Source organism: Ovis aries, unplaced genomic scaffold, assembly GCF_016772045.2.
Source record: "Ovis aries strain OAR_USU_Benz2616 breed Rambouillet unplaced genomic scaffold, ARS-UI_Ramb_v3.0 scaffold_85, whole genome shotgun sequence".
Taxonomy (NCBI): Eukaryota; Metazoa; Chordata; class Mammalia; order Artiodactyla; family Bovidae; genus Ovis; species Ovis aries.
In genome coordinates, this window is record NW_024599827.1 from 608,223 (window position 1) to 621,591 (window position 13,369).

At 43.2% G+C, this 13,369-nt stretch overlaps 1 protein-coding gene across 6 annotated transcripts in view; it reads right to left on the reverse strand.

Moving 5' to 3' along the window:
- The window catches only part of EFL1 (elongation factor like GTPase 1), a 111,519-nt gene that overhangs the window by 38,825 nt on the left and 59,325 nt on the right, over positions 1-13,369 (reverse strand). The window lies entirely within an intron of this gene.

Genomic DNA, 13,369 nt, shown 5'->3' on the forward strand with positions numbered 1-13,369 from the left:
AGCTGAGCAGGTTACTTTATCATAAAACAACAAAAAAAATTTTTTTTAACAGTAAGAAAACAACCTTTCTGAGGCTTCAGCACCTGAATACTTGCATTGTTTTGAATTATCACACAGCCATAGACCCTGGGATTATGTCATAAACACATTACATTCGCATTAGTGAATTTAGGCCCTAGAAACCGAAACTGCTCTCACCTCTAGACTGCCAGCCACGGACTTCCCTGGAGCCTGGTGTGCGCGGAAGGAGTCTTGGATTTCTACCCGATAGGGAGCTGGAATGTTTCTCGAGGTTAATCAAGGTCCTCAGAGCGAAGCATACGGCAGCCCCAGACTCAAGGCCCTGCTCATTCTCAGTTCCACAGGAAGCCCCTAATCTCCAGGTCCACCCACAGGCTGCCCTGGCAGGAGAAGTGAGCCTGTGTCACCTAATGCCACCTCTGTGGCCTTTACCATCTATAAAGATTACTTTTTCAGTGGTAAACATTTTCCTCAAAGTCAATTCAGGAATTACGGAATTTAGTGGGGTCTATTGAACCTACGTGTTGTTGTTTAGTTGCTCAGTCGTGTCTGACTCTTCTGAGACCCCTTGGGCTGCAGCACGCCAGGCTCCTGTGTCCATGGGATTCTCCAGGCAAGAATACTGGAGTGGGTTGCCATTTCCTTCTCCAGAGGATCTTTCCAACCCAGGGATCGAACCCACATCTCCTGCATTGGCAGGAGGGTTCTTTACTGCTGAGCCACCAGAGAAGTCCTGATGTCATTATTAATTTGAGAGTAAGGCTCAAAACAGCTAGTGAAGGAATATTTCACAGAATTCCTGAGCTTCTTAAGATTTATGTCAACAATTTCTACATTTATAGGTCTGTGCTGAGCACCACGGAGGAGGCAGAGATGAAGCCAACCAAGATCCCACAAATTTCTCTCATTTAATATTATAAGCACTCCTAAAACATTTTTAAAACTCAGCCACATTATTGCTGATAATTTATTCCAATCCTTGAACCTTGGAGCTGGAGATTTTTGTGACCATTGCCACGTGTCCAGGTCTTGACGTGGCACAGTTACTGTGGCATGGCACACGTACAACTTACTTGATACCAGAACTCACTGAAGAAATGTAATCCTATGGTGAAAAGGTAACAATGCTAGAATGTTAATAAAACTTTAAGCAAATACAAGTTATTTTAATCCAAGCCAATACTTTTGCCAGTGAATCCATTCCTTCTCTGTGAGAAGCAGCTTTCAAAGTGGTTCTGTTATTGTGGCCTGATCACTTCAAAGATCAATGAAGTAAGAATTTTTGATTGAATTTTTAAAAAATGTTAATAGTACAACAAAGCTACAGTAATCAAAACAGTATGGCACTAACAAACACAACACTGTAATACAACTATAGTCCAATGAAAACATAATAAAAATAATAATTTAAAAAAAAAACAGGATGGTACTGGCACAAAACATAACGTAGATCAATGGAACAAGACAGAAAGCCCAGAGATAACCACGCTCCTATGGTCCCTAACCTATGACAAAGGAGGTAAGAATACACACTGGAGAAAAACAGTCTCTTCTCTAAGTAGTGCTAGGAAAACTGGGCAACTACACGTAAAAGAACAAAGTTAGAATATTCCCTAACACCATGTGCTAAGTCACTTTAGTTGTGTCTGACTCTTTGTGACCCTATGGACTGTAGCCTGCCAGGCTCCTCTGTCCATGGGACTCTCCAGGCAAGGATACAGGAGTGGGTTGCCATTTCCTTCTCCAATACCATACACAAAAACTCGAAATGGATTAAAGACCTATTATGTAAGGATGGGCACTAAAAAACTCTTAGAGGAAAACATAGGCAGAACACTCTTTGATGTGAATTGCAGCAAAATCTTTTTTGATCCACCTCCTAGAGTAGTGAAAATAAAAACAAAAATATATAAAAGGGATCTAATTAAACTGAAAAGCTTTTGCACAGCAAAGGAAACCATAAACATAACAAAAAGACAACCCTTAGAATGGGAGAAAAGATGTGCAAATGAAGCAACTGATGAGGGATTAATCTCCAATGCATACAAACAGCTCATGCAGCTCAATATCAGAAAACCCAAATAACCCCATGAAAAAATGGCCAGGAAATCTAGACATTTCTTCAAAGAAGATATACAGATGGCCAAAAGCACATGGAAAGATCCTCAACATCACTAATTATTAGAGAATGCAAGTCAAAACTACAATGAGGTATTCCTTAACACCAGTCAGAATGGCTATCATCAAAAAGTCTACAAACAATAAATGCTAGCGAGGGTGTGGGGAAAAGGGAACCCTCCTACACTGTTGGTGAGTATGTAAACGGGTACAGTATGGAGATTCCTTAAAAAACTAAAAACAGAACTACCATATGACCCAGCAATCCTAGTCCTGGGCATATACCCAGAGAAAATCATAATTTGAAAAAAGCACATGTACTCCAATGTTCACTGCAGCACTGTTTACAACAGCCAAGACATGGAAGCAACCTAGATGTCCACTGACAGAGGAATGGATAAAGAAGACGTGGTGCACAGACACAATGGAGTATTACTCAGCCAAAATAATGCCACTTACAGCAACGCGGATGAACCTACTGGTATTGTAAAGAAATCAAAATGCTCTGTAAAGAACAAAGGAATCTATACTAAAGAGCTGGATTAGTGTAGCCTCAGTTAAAAAAACAAGTGAAAATAATTAAAGCAGGATTTTACTCAGAAGATAAAAGAATGCCTACAAATCACCACAAAAAGGCAGACAATCTTTAAAAAAATGTAGGTAAAGACTTAATGACAATTCACAAATGGCAAGAATCAATAGTTAATAAATAAAAAGGAGTTTAACATCCCTGGTTATCAGGAAAACCAACTACTACTCCATAGACATCAGAGTGGCTCAAACAAGAACAAAACCAAGTGCTGGCAGAGAGATGGAGCAACTGAAACTTGCAGGCACTCCCGGTGGAGCATAAACTTGTCCACTCACCAGGCCTCAACGTAAACCTGCCCTATCACAGCAACTTCTCTTCCAACAGATATGTACAGACGTTCAGCAAAAAACACGCACATGAATATTCAAAGCAACAATACTCCTAACAGACCAACACCGGAAATAAACTACAATGTCCACCAACACAAGAACAGAAAAATAGTGGCAGTCACACAATACAGCTACTGGAATGAACAGATTACAACTGTGTGCAATGACATGGGTGAATCTCACACTCAGAGTGAATGAGTACGAAAAGCCCAAATGCCTTCTCTATAACTCAGCTTGTACAAAGTTTAAAAATGTGTAAAAGTAACCTATGTTAGATGCCAGGGCAGTTGCTGCTCTTTGGGGTGGAGGGTGCAGGTACCAGTGACTGGAAATGCAGGTGGCTTCTGCACTCGGGCAGTGTTCTATTTCCGGGGCTGGATGCTACCGACGCTGGCCTATGTTCAGTTTATGAAAACCTATCAACCTGCGGTTTAAGGTTTGCATTCTTTTCTATGTGGCTATTATGCATTAATAAAGTTACTTAAGGGTGCAATTTGGCACAAATTACATGGGTATTTAAGGTGCTTCTGAGTCTTTCAGAGACGCCATTAGCTGTAGCTAATAAAGATAAACCTTTTTTAGAGCGTTTCAAAAAGAACTGGCAGGAAGAGCCAGCAGATGGTTTGTCTTGTTCACTGTGTCCTTTCTCTGCACATCACCCGAGGACTAATGAAAGGTATCGTTCACGTCAACGTCCTTACATAGATTCTTCTGAACATGTCTGCCCTTGAGCAAATCACTTCTTTATTCAAGCAAGTGCATCCAGGAGGAGACTGGCCACCCTCTGTTGTTCACACTCTGGTTCTTCACTCAGAGGTTGGTCTTTTTAAAACATCCACTGGAAGATAATATAAACGGTTTAGAAAACTACTCTTTGGGTTTTGGTCTGTTTCATTTGTTCTTGTTCAGACTCTAAGTTGTGTCCAGCTCTTTGCTATCCCATGGACTACAGCACACCAGGCTTCCCTGTACTCCACTATCTCTCAGAGTTTGCTCAAACTCACGTCTGGGGTGGGGTTTGCTTGAGTTGATGATGCCATCCAACCATCGCATCCTCTGTCGCCCCCTTCACCTCCTGTCCTCAATCTTTCCCAGCATCAGGGTCTTTCCCAAATAACTTGGCTCTTTGCATCAGGTGGCCAGAGTATTGGAGTTTCAGCATCACCATCAGTCCTTCCAGTGAATATTCAGGGTTGATTTCCTTTAGGATTGACTGGTTTGATCTCCTTAAGTGAAGTGAAGCCGCTCAGTCGTGCCTGACTCTTTGCGACCCCGTGGACTGTAGCCCACCAGGCTCCTACGTCCATGGGATTCTCCAGGCAAGAATACTGGAGTGGGTTGCCATTTCCCTCTCTAGGGAATCTTCCCGACCCAGGGATCGAACCGAGGTCTCCCGCATTGCAGGCAGACGCTTTAACCTCTGAGCCACCAGGGAAGCCCCTTGATCTCCTTAATGTTCCTTAATCTCCTTGAATTTCCCTTAAGGGAATTTTAAGAGCCTTCTCCAGCACCACACTTTGAAAGCATCAATTCTTCAGAGCCTGGTCTTCTTTATGGTTCAGCTCTCACATCTGTACAAGTTTCACTGGGGGTGGGGGACCAATCCCCAGCAAACACCACATAATTCTCTAAGACTGCCTTTATTTATATATAAAAAACATTCATCACAATACCCAAGAATTTCCAAGGGTCTCATCCCATTTTTACCAGCTACCACTGCTGAAAACTAAGGACCATTAGAGTAAAATAATCTCAGCTCCATCATCAGAAATGTTCCTTGGGCTCTAAGAAAAACAGAGTAAGTGCTATGAAAAGTAGGTCAGCAAAGTAATGTGAAAGTTGTTTCCAGTTGACTATTTCCATAATATGATCCATGGCGGCCTTGTGTATATTGGTCTCTTCAGCAAATATCCCAGAAATACTGTGAGGTAAGATGATCATTTCTAACTGACCCCAAATAGGAGTCCTGCAATAAGGGTACACCAGGCGGCCCTCCTTGACTCTCCCAAGGCACTTGGCTTTGTTTTCTCAAACAGCCACAGGTGTCCTTCTGATTTATGAACAAGCTCTGTCTCCAGTGAAACCTGTGGCAAACGAAAGAATCCCGCCATGACAAAAAAGGCAGAAATGCCAACTCAGCATCTATAAAGCAGCTTTCACAATAGAGACTAATGGGAACCATTGGCTCAAGACTTCCCAGACTGTGCCGACTAGGTGGAGCTGGATGACCAATAACCAAATCCCATTGGTGCCCTGGTCCCCACCAGTTCACATAGGATCTTCACCTTTCTGACCATCACCTTCTCTGGGAATCCCAGGGGCTGGTCCTCACAGGCTCATGAGCCCACACCTGCCACAGATACTCAGGCATTTGTGTTCTCACAGTGCAGAAACTCTGAGGGATCTCCGATGCAGGGGCAATGTTTCCTTTGAATGCCATACGCCTTTAGAGGGCAGACAATGCTAGTGACCCAATGTCTTAGAGTCAACTCTTCCGGGGTTTACTCCTGCCTTCGAAGGTCTCCGTCATGGGCGCCACAAGGCAAATCCAGTGATAGGTATCATGCCATTCCTCCCTTAGCTACTGGACTCTCCTGCCACATCTGATTTCTTGTTCCTTAGGAGCAGTTTCCTTCCAGGAGGGCTCAGTCATTTTCAAGGGCCCCTTCCACTAATACCTTCATATGCCCCTCATCTGCATCCTGGAAGGTGATGCAGCCCGTGCTGAAGCTGATCCTTGGTACTTCAAGTGTTTGAGTTACTACTAATCAAGTTACTATTCTACAGTAAGAAAATGACTTGCGGTATTTGGCTCAGGAGCAGTAGAGAAGGGAGCAGTGACAGTACGGTCACTGAACACCGCAGGCTGTAGGGAAAGCCCTCAGGGAGATGGGAAAGCGGCTAGCTTCCCAGATTGAGTACCAGGTATTAAGTAGGTCACTGCTTCATGGAGGATAAAATCTACTCTAGAAGCATCTAACATTTGCACACAACTTTCACAGCTTGCTTGTAAAAACATCACTGTCCCCAAATTAAAGACAGAAACATCAAATTTCTACTTCAGCAAGTTTTGGGGCTTCCCAGGTGGCACAGTGGTAAGAACCTGCCTGCTAATGCAGGAGATGCAGGTTCAATCCCTGGGTCAGAAGATCCCCTGGAGAAGGGAATGGCAACCCAGTCCAGTATTTTTGCTGGGAGAATCCCATGGATAGAGGACCGGGCAGACTACAGTCCATGGGGTTGCAAAGAGTCAGACACGACTGAGTGTCTGAGCATGCACCCCTCAGCACTCCCTAGTGCTCCTCCCTTTCAGAGGTGGGGAATGTGAGGGGTACAGAGGGGAGAGACTGATCTCACATCAGTTTCTGGCAGTTCCAAAAAGAGTCCAGTTTTCCTGACTCCCAGGACAGGACTTTTCCTCTGTGCCTTGCTTCATCAGTGGATTGCACAGAAGATGAATTACATTTTTCCAGCACCAATAAATAGCCATGATATTTCTGCTCCTTTCCAAAATCCCTAAAATCTCATTCAGATTGCCTGTCCTTCAGTGAAGGAAAAGTAAAAATGATGAATCTGGTAAAGAAGAAGAGAGGAGGAGGAAGAACTGGTGGGGACAAAGAGGCGATGGATCCCTCTGTCCCCGCAGAGCTGGTTACAGCAGGGCGTAGGAGCACCGTGCAGCAGGGTGGAGGGGACGAGGTGTAATTCCTGAAGACTCCAGTACCTGAGCCCCTGCACGCACACTGCTGGGGGCACAGGTTCGATCCCTGGTCGGGGAACTAAGCTCCCAGGATGCTGAGAGACACAGCCAAAAGATCTAAAAATAAATAATTTTTAAAAATCGTATTCCTTGTTCTTAATACAACACCATTGCCTCTAGTTGTGCTCTTTGGAATAAAACAAGCCTTTAAATACTTTTGAAAGCTAGCTACCATCTCCCGGAACACTTCTGTTTCCAGAAAACTCCCTAAAATCTTCTTAAATTTTTTTTAAATTTAATTTTGGCTGCACTTGGATCTTGGTTGCTGCGCACAGGCTCTCTCTAGTTTCAGCAAGTGTGAGTCTGCTCTCCAGTTGTGGTTCCCAGGCTTCCCACTGTTGTGGCTTCTCTTGTCGCCCAGCACAGGCTCTAGGTGCCTCATCTTCAGCAGTTGCGGCCCACGGGCTCCAGGCACGCGGGCTCAGTAGTGGTGGTGCATGGGCTTGGATGCTCTGTGCCATGTGGGATCTTCCTGGACCAAGGATCAAACCTGTGTCCCCTGCACTGGCAGGCAGAGTCTTATCCCCTGTGCCGCCAGGAAGTGGCCCCTAAAAACTTCTATTTCCTCTGTGCTCCATATATAAATTTAACTAAGTACTACATTTAGGTCGAAAAATAAGCTGCCCACACTGGTGCAATTTCAGGCAGTCCAGTCATCTGTGTGAAAAAGGTCTATGGTGTGTGGATGACAACAGGTGTGCTGCAAGCTAGCAGTCTGAGGTAGCTGCGAGTCCAGTCTGAGGTTTCCTTCATGAAGCCTGGGAACCAGTTCATAAAGTAAAAGGTGTCAGCGACAGTCACCTGTATGTGAAGGACAAACCGGAGTCCAGACAGAAATGGCAGGAGAGGATGTCTGTGAACCATGTTCTATAGTCATGAAGCATGAGGAGCCAAAATGCGGTCTGAAGTCTGGCTCAGTCACCAGAGCAGTCGGCCTGTGGAGGCAGCGGTAGACCAGCAAGTGGGGGGAAAACCTGGGCACCCACCCTGCCATCAGGGCCACGGCCTCTCTGGCATGGGGCATTTGTCAAGGGCACGGGCTGGGGAGACAGTGAGGGGGCTGCAGGGTAAAAGGGGTCAGCCGGCAGGAGAGGGGAAACGGCGCTGACAGTCGCTGAGGCGCAGGTCTGTAGGGGAGATGGCAAAGCCAAGTGAGGGCTTGTCCAGGGAATTGTACTATAAACGCCCTTTGGCTATAATGTGAGGTATTCAAATGATCGATTTCTCCAGTGCGGGAGAAAGAAAAGTGGATAATCATATTTTATAATAATTTTGCCCTGAAGAGCTAAACTTTGTTTTCTTTAGTAACTCATATAGCACTTTACATATGCCAGGGTATATCTGCCTAATTCTTCAAGCACATGGGATAAAAATAAATATGGTAGTGAAGTCTTTTTTTTTTTTAAAGCAGGCAGCTCTCTCACTTGCTTCTTTGGTAAGTTCATCTCTTTATTTTGCAGCGGGTAGGGGTGGGGGAGTGAAAGTGAAATGTGTTAGTCGCTCAGTTATGTCCAACTCTTTGGGACCCCATGGACTGTAGCCCGCCAGGCTCCTCTGTCCACTGGATGCTCCTGGCAAGAATACTGGAGTGGGGTGCCATGCCCTTCTCCAGGGGAATCTTCCCAATCCAGGGATTGAACCTGGGTCTCCTGCATTGCAGGCAGATTCTTTACCTGCTGAGCCACCAGGGAAGCCCATTTTGCAGGGGAGGCGGGGAATACCTGACTCCTTGGGATGCGGTGTCACACCAGCACTCAGGGCACCTTCCACTGGTACTCATCCCTGGTCCTGGCCCTGCTGTCCCTGCTCGACTGGGTGTGTCACGCCACTGCTCCACTGACCACAGCAGAAGCCAGCCGAGAACAGGACTGGTGACAAACTGCACCCACCTGGCCCAAACCTAATGGAAGGGGCTGAAAGAAATGGAAGAACAAAAGTTCAAAGGATGGGCCAGCAAAATGCATCCTGCGGCTCCGAAGCACTGAATTTTAAGCCATTCTGAATATTATTGCTGGGTTTACAATAGGCCCTTGTGTTCTCTGTTTGTGAGCCAGGTCAGCTGGTAGCTGGCCGGGTGCATTTCTCTGGGCGCTACTGAAGGCGACAGTAACAGAATTCCCTAAGAAGTGCAGGGCAGTGGGAAGTGGCCCAAACACTGTCAGCTTATCTTAGGCGTCTACGAGCAGCACACCGAACGGTACTTATTATTATTACTGAAGGGCTCACCTTTCCGGGGAGGTGGGAAAGGTACTCATTATTACTGAAGGGCTCACCTTTCCAGGGGTTGGGGGCACTCCAGGACCTCAGAGGTGAGGAGAGATGTGAGGCAGCTAGAACAGGTGCTCAGCAAAGTGACCCACTCTTAACAGCTATCATTATAATCAGTGCTCATCATTACTTTTAATCGAAATGTTTCGTCTTTGACAGTTAGGGAAGTCATCATCATAGACATCTATCTCAGAAAGCACTGACTGCTACATTACTATGCCAAGACCCGCAGCTGAGACATCCAGGATTCTCAACAGTAAATACTCCTGGTACCCACAGGAATGGGTTTCCCAGGTGGCTCAGTGAGCAGTAAGGAATCTATCTGGCTGCCAAGCAGAAGATATGGAGAAGACATGGAGTTCTCAGTAATGGGGTGTGTGTGTGTGACATGGAGAAGACATGGGGTTCTCAGTAATGGTGTGTGTGTGTGTGTGTGTGTACACACCCTTCCCCACCATTCTGAATCAGAACATTAGGTCACCTATTTTCAATGATAAAAACTAAATCACACCTCTATTCCACAGGTAAGCCAACGTAACAATCCAGATGGGTTTAACAGTGACACATGCATACATTTTTTTGCTTGCATATGCAATACATACTATACAAAAATGGGGTGTTTTATCAGGAGAAAGGGCAAGACTCTCCACTTTTCTCTATGTGCCACTGCTTTGCTTAATTCACTATATTGCTTATCCCCCTAAATAAAAAGAGAAGAAATGAACTAAAAATATATAATTTAATTTTTAATGATGCTTGGATATAACAATCAGTTAGCAGAATTCCTGCAAATTTAACAACTAGCTCTTATAAGCTGTCTGCCTTTTCTGTGCCCTACAGGGCTTACCCTAGATTTTCTAGGCCTGAACTTTCTAGAAATGGCTTTTCGGAGCTCCCAGTTTGCATGAGTTCCTGTGAAGCAGCCTGTAGCCCTCAGGTCCTTGAGTCTTTGATGACTAAGGCTCACTCTGCTGTTACTTGCAAGTCTACCCCCGAATTGACCCCTCAGGATGACACGCACCAATGCCAGTAACGCAGGCGCTTGCTGAGGTGGCCTTTCCAGCACCACCCCCGTGGCCTCACTGAAACCATAGCCTGGAGTGACTTTAGTTAATGTCTAGAGCTACGCTGGTTGTCATTTCCGTGAACTTGAAACAGAAATCACCATACCACTTTGGATGTTCTATTTCACCTTCTTACATAAGCTATTTTTAACCTATTTTTAAGAGTGATGTCATACATGCTCTCTATTATACATCACCCTTGGAAGGAAGCTAGCAGGGGGATGATAAGGACCGGAGCTACTGTAGTGCTCTTCTACAGAGGAGGCATCTGCAGGTGAGCAAAGGAAGAAATGCTGTGACGTGTATTTGGAGTTCAAGTTTCATTTTTTTTAATAGTGAGAAAAAATATTATGAAATGGGTATCACTTCCACTAAGGCTATTTGGATAAGATAAAATGCAAATGTTTTAAATCAAGGGATTGCTTATATCCTATAGTTGCAAATTTAATTTCTATTTTGTTCCAAAAGTGACTTAAACTGTATTTTAATATCAAACTGGTGAGAACCTTTTTGAGTAACTTTTTACTACTAATTTCAAGTTTTAGTTTATAACAGCCTGTGCAGTTTCTATTAGGAGGGCTTCACTAAAATTTTGGGCTTCCCAGGTGGCACTAGTGGTAAAGAACCTTCCTGGCAAAGCAGGAGACTTAAGAGACAAGGGTTTAATTCTTGGTTCGGGAAGATCCCCTGGAGAAGGGCATGGCAACCCACTCCAGTATTCTTGCCTGGAGAATCCCCATGGACAGAGGAGCCTGGTGGGCTACAGTCCATGGGGTCGCAAAGAGTCTGACATGACTGAAGCGACTTAACACACACAGCATTAAGATTTACTTGTGACCTAGAATCTAATTTTAAAATTTGATTTCTACATAGAACACAATGTTTCATGTATACCTAGTGAATCCACCTTACATTCTAATAGGGGAAACAGACAAGCCCAGAAGGTTCCAGAAGTTATGAATCACATTTTCCTCCCTCTCAGAGTTCTGGAGACAGAAAGAGAGGCTTGATGCTAACTTCACTTTCTTTTCTTTATTTTTTAAGTGGGTGTTCTGCTTTAAGCTACCTGGATTTTCTGTAATATTTTCTTTATTCTTGAAATTTAGATTTTTGTCTGACATATTTCTAGGGGTCTTCTTTTTCCTACAACCATGCCTATTACTAAGGGTGTCTTTTCACTACAAGGACTCAAGTCCACAGAAAACTTCGTATTATTTCTTTCAAGCATAGACACATATACACATATACACATTAGTATACACTACTTACACTGAATTGTGTTTATTTTCCACGTTTTCAATCTTTTCACTGAGGATTTAAACCTTTTTACTTTTCGGTTCTACTAGAATTTTTTAAGCTTTCTTTTCATTCACTGATTCAGGTTTCTTCAGTACTGAATCTGCTCCTCATTGCTTTGTTTTAAAATTCTACAGCCATGTTTTTAATTTCCAGTAATTTTTTTTCCTTGTCTCAGATCCTTTATTTTTGGTGACTGCTGGCTCTGGTTTTATCAATGTAGTAGTTTCCTAATCTTACTAATAGTTCATTTTTCTAAGTTTTTTCTAGGTCAAATAGTCCTATCCACTCCTGATGGTCAAACTGGTCTTTTTCTTTTGAATTGTCTTCTATTTCCCTAGATCTACTGGCATCTTCTACATTCACTCCAAGAGAGGAAGTGACCATGTTAGTTTTCTGAGTGATGGACTGTAATAGATAGCACACATTGTCTGTTCTAATCTGGAGCTGTCACAAAACGAGGAGGGAAGAGTTATTGGAAATTTCTTTGCCATCTTGGTGATGAGATCATCTCTATGGTGTAACAAAGGGCCAGCAAGCAGAATTAGGGAAGAGCGTTTACTTCTGTCTCAAATAGTGTCATTCTCATGTCCCGAGTTAAATAAGCGCTAATACTGATTTAATAGAGGTATAGGGGTATATGTATGTGTGTGTGCGTGCATGCACAAATTACGTTTAATATCTGCAGAACATTTTAAAAACGGACTCTATGTCAAAACTGAAACCTCACTGAAGTCCTCAAAATATATTCTGTACAGCTATTATTTTAGGCTCTGATCTTCCATGACTTTTTCCTTCCTAGTTTACATGCTTATATGATTAAAAAAAAGAATGATTATATAAAACGAAAATTATTAAAACTGTATTCCCTTCACCTTAAGTACTTAAGGAAAAGTGACAGTTTTCTTTGCCCCTCTTTTCTCCTTGGCTGTACCCACAGCTTTCCCTAAGCATATTACTTATTATCTACATCTCAGTAAATTATATATATTTGTTATAAAAACGAATAATAACAACAGAAGAACTGAGCTGCTAATTTCTAAGATTACTCCAAGCAATAAAGTTTTCTTTTACAGAAAAGAAAGTTTAAAGTTTCATTGTTCAAATGTAGCCTATCTGGAACACCTGGAAATAATTTCAAAGTTTTCAAAGTCACTATTCTAATAGATACTACTTCCAACCTTACCATTACTGGCCTTTGAAATATAGAAACTGAAAGCTGACTGGACAGATCAAATACTGTAGATAAAAGCATTGTGAAATGCATACAGTGCTATAAAAACGTAAGGTGGTGGTATTAAAAATGGATTTGAACATGAAACCCCAAACTCATTCATTTCAGTGATTGCCTTAAATCTTGGAACAAAGGCAGAAAATAGTGAGACTAATCCAGACCCAGTTCTGCATCTCCCTGGGATCATTTCAGGCCGGTCAACTCTAATCAAATTACACTCCATCCGCCAGGATTAGAAACAAACTGAGAGGTTTTGGTCAAGTGCCACGGTTTTTCACTCAAAGCCATCATGCTCACTTTATCGGGGGAAGTCTGGAAATTTTGTGATCAAATCTGAAAGTAACTTTTCAAGAGCTGTGTCCGGTTGTTCTGACAAAGAAGAGCTTTATACTCGTGGTCAAATTAACATCTCTGGCTGTAACTAAGTAGCTGGCGAGAAAATAATCATGTTGACAGTGGACAGGGGATACAAAACCTAAAAAACCTCAGACTTTTAACACACGCATGGTAACTGAATAAAATTTACGGTCCCACTCTCATCCATCCAGAAATACATGGCCAAGATATAGTCAAGAATGTGGAAGAAAAGGACTGCTGAAGATTCAACTAATGGGATTTTTTTTACAACATCTGAAAAGGCAAAGAAAATGAGGCACACTGCATCTTAAAGTAACAAATACAGTAAGA